The sequence below is a fragment of the Clupea harengus genome, chromosome 12, assembly GCF_900700415.2.
Source record: "Clupea harengus chromosome 12, Ch_v2.0.2, whole genome shotgun sequence".
In the NCBI taxonomy this organism is placed as follows: domain Eukaryota; kingdom Metazoa; phylum Chordata; class Actinopteri; order Clupeiformes; family Clupeidae; genus Clupea; species Clupea harengus.
Genome location: NC_045163.1, coordinates 10,070,940 through 10,074,942, shown reverse-complemented (window position 1 = coordinate 10,074,942; position 4,003 = coordinate 10,070,940). Strand labels below are relative to the sequence as shown.

The 4,003-nt window shown below is 44.6% G+C and overlaps 1 long non-coding RNA gene across 1 annotated transcript in view; it reads left to right on the top strand.

Annotated features, from left to right (window-relative positions):
- The first annotated feature begins 2,884 nt into the window (after positions 1-2,884).
- The window catches only part of LOC116222724, a 9,868-nt gene continuing 8,749 nt past the window's right edge, over positions 2,885-4,003 (top strand). The window contains exons 1-2 of the long non-coding RNA XR_004164753.1: positions 2,885-3,336; positions 3,444-3,514. This is a non-coding gene — a long non-coding RNA (uncharacterized LOC116222724). The remainder of the gene's footprint in view (positions 3,337-3,443; positions 3,515-4,003) is intronic.

Genomic DNA, 4,003 nt, shown 5'->3' with positions numbered 1-4,003 from the left:
GTTTGTGTGTGTGTGTGTGTGTGTGGCCATGTGTGTATATAAATGCATGAGTGTGTGAATGCGTATGAATTTGTGGCAGCATGTGTGCAGTTGTACGTGTGTATGGGCCTATATACTATTTTTTGTGTGTGTGTGTGTGTGTTTGTGTGAGCATATGTGCAGTCATGAGTGTGTGTTTGTTCTTGTGTGTGTGCATGTGTACAGTGTTCTGTGTGTGTGTGCGGGGTGTGTGTGTGTATGCGTGTGTTAATGTCATTGAAGCCACACAACGACTGCACTTTAATGTAATGGGGGGAACCGCAGTCTAAGCCCCTCTATCTGTGGCGTATAATTTTTCTAAATTGTTCTTAAAGCCACAAAATGTCGGTGGCTTTCATGAATGAAACCAGAGGCAGGCTCTTGGTGCTTTGGGTAGATGGCTCCCAAAAAGCACTTCATTATTATCTGTGGGGGACCCCTGCACCCAGAGAGCCACCCCAGCTCTGCCCTCTGCTCTTACCCTAACCTACCCTACCCAGTGGGAATTTATATTCAGTCACGTAGCAGGGGGCGAGCAGGGTGCCCTGCTGGAGTCATGAGTAATTGTGATTAACCTCATTTATGGGAACACGTTCACCCATTGTCGCAGATGCCCACACACTCTCTTGCACACAGACACACACACACACATGCACAAACAAGCATGCATGCACACACTACACACATACACACACACACACACACACACACACACACACACACACACACACACACAAGCATGGATAGACACACACAGACTAGTCTCTCTGCCTCTATTGAGCAGTGTCTCTGCCCTCCGCCTCTGTGTCTCTCCCTAATGAGGTCAGGTAGGGGAATGACTGAGACTGTCTCCTGCGTGGTCCACTGCCTCTATACTAAAGGTTGCCTGGTGGTCTCTCATCTCAGGCCCAGATTGGGGTCCAGTCAGCAGATCTCAGGTCAGTTTAGCCAGGCTCTTGGTCATAAGGTCGGAGCAGGGTGTGACGGGGTGTCACTGACCCAGGGAGCTCAATGCAGGCCCTACAGGGTCAATGCACCTGCCACAAACACTGCCCCCACTTGCTAGGAGACGGTGTGTGTGTGTGTGTGTGTGTGTGTGTGTGTGTGTGTAAGAGAGAGAGTGTGAGTGTGTGTGTTTGAGTGTGTATGTTTCTTTTTGTGTGTACATGCAGATGCACGTGTTTGTGCATTTGTGAACATGGTGTGTGTGTGTGTGTGTGCATTTGTGAATATGTGTGTGTGGTGCATGTGTGTATGCATTTATGAATATGGTTTGTGTGTGTGTGTGTGTGTGTGTGTGTGTTAATGTAGTGTGATGTTTGGGGTAAGCCACTGATTGGTTGTGAATGGACTGATTGTGTGCTCAGTCTTTTAAGCAGAAGACAAAGCCTGTGACATAATACACTCTGGTCTCTTGTCAATGCTCATAGACATCCACCCATCAGCTTTAAGAGTCTTTTCACAGGAGATAACCCTGATTACAGGGTTCTTCTGCTCCTCCTTACAAGCAGGTTTTTTTCTACACATTCATTAAAACATTTAAAACTACTAGTAAGCCCTTCTCGGAAAAAGGAGATTAGCAAAAGAAAAGCTGGCCCATTCTCTTGTATTCTGTGATGATATTCTTTGTTTAAATATGTTTAACCTTTTGGGCTAATAATTGTACAGTGTTCTTATGCGTTGCTCTTAGGGCGTATGGCTTTCATATGCTGTCGACAGCTTCTCAGAAGATCTACTGGCCTTTAAATAGCTGATACTTTTGCTGTAAAATCATAATAAGAACAGCATTTTACTCTGACCGTAAGCACAAAGCAAATCATGAGCCCGTAAGGAAAAGGGTTATAATTGTACCCGGTTGATATCATTTGCATACATAATATATGTGAAAAAAAGTTATGTTTAAAGAAAAAATATATATGTTTAAAGAATAATGTTTGATTTTTAAGACAGAGTGTCTTACTCTGTAAGTACGCCTGTACTTCCCACAAGCATGCAATTTCATTTGAATTTCATGTGACTGTAAACTGAATCATGTGTGTCCTAAATTTGGGATGATATCACCAGAATGATCCACATTTGAACCTACTATACTGTAAACTTAACACAGACCTTTATTGTGTAAAACTCTAAACAATAACTATGAGTAATATCATGAAGTTAAACCATTACACCTCCTAGAGTGAAAGTGTTAATAAAGAAGTTAACTGAAACAGCTAAATTACAGCACCTTGTGCATCTGTACACTGCTCAGCGGAGGAAATTACCAAAAGGTAGAGACTGATTTCCGATCTCTTTGGTCTTTATATTTTTAGAGAATCCTTCAGTGGATAGGATGCTTGATCACTTTTCCTGAAGTTTAATGGTCCTATTACCAATCCATGGCTTTCCCTTAGTCTCCACAAGAGCTCAGACTCCTCTTCATATCAAGCCTCAATCTGGACCTGTAGTGTGTTTCATTTCACCTGCCGCCACCTCCTGATGAAGTGAAATTAGGCTACCACACATACCACAAGGTTATATATATATATAGATATATTATATTATATTATATTATATATATAATCATTAGAATAGCCTACAGTGCTTCAACTCGGGAAAACACGTTGTACATGACATGACTTGCCTCCCTAACGCTGCTTCCAGCACGTTTAGAATTCAACTTTTGCTTTTTTTTCCCAGATCAGAAAGTATGGCTGTTTACGCTCTGGATCACGTTGTCCCTAATTTGCCCAAAACAGGAAAATTAAAATAGATGTTTGTTGCCGCTCTGAATTACTTTCCCATTGAAGGTGGACGATTTGCAGATTACAGCTCACATTATAGACTTCAAAAGCATCTTCATGCCCGTGTCTGCTGCAACGCCTCACTTTCCCACGGGGTACACGGCGCACATTTGCGTACCAGCCGCAGCCACGCTCATGCCTTTGAGTTCCCGTCTGCTCGTATTCGAGGTGGCATCTCGTCACGCAGATGTTGCCTTGGCTGTGTGTGGCCAGCCAAACCCCGGCACACAGGGCGGCAGGCCAGTTGTTTTCGAAACGAGTCGTGGAGGAAGCTGAGCCCAGTCAAGAGTGGGGGGCGCACCGCAAAAAATTTGCACACAAGTTAAAAACACATTTTTCTGGCAGTGTAAATCTCGGGCAGGCTAATTAAGCCGCGGCGGTTGGCATGGAATGGAACGCACGAGCGTTCGGGAGAGAAGCTTACGGGTATGGGGCGGGTCACACGTGCCAACACCTAGCCACCAGCAGTGTCTCGGACACACGGGGGAAACGATCAGCAAGCATGCACAATATGAGGAACCTCTCCATGCAAAATGTAGGCGGTAATGCCATTCATTTTATTGTTCTCCATATAATAAATAACATCTTTCCTTCATGGTAGAGGCTGTTGCTTAGCTGACCAGCCTTCCTATCGACTCACAGGTCTTGCAGTCTTTACCTGGTCAAGCGGAGTTCATGAACAGGGGAGGCCCATAACATCCATCGCTGCTGTGGTAAGTAACATTGAAGCCATACTTCTCCACCCACTTCTAATCATGGAATCATTGTGCAGGAGCAGCAACCAGTTGTCACATGATCACACGTCTGAAGTGGTTTAGCCGCCATAGGCAATGAGGAAATGTACATTGGTCTGCTAGTCTAATTGAATGTCTTTCCATACTTCATTGAAGTGCCTCATAATATTTGGTTAGCGTAGCTATGTCGCCCTTGAGTTGATCATTACAATAACACCCTGGGATAGCTTATGTGTGCATTTGTTTTGAGTTTTTTAAAGTGGGACACAGGCAAATCCCAAAGCCCCCTTGGGCTCTGGAGCTAAGTAAACAGGGGGTTATGTCTTTAACCTTTGGAAGGGGGCCGCGGTGCTGCGTTTTTGAGGTGAATTGTAATCACCCGCGTTTATGAGTTATGGGTCGTCAGGTTAAAATATGGCAAGCGTCGTTAGCGCATGGGAAAGGCTCCGCGAGGTCGGCGGCTCTGAT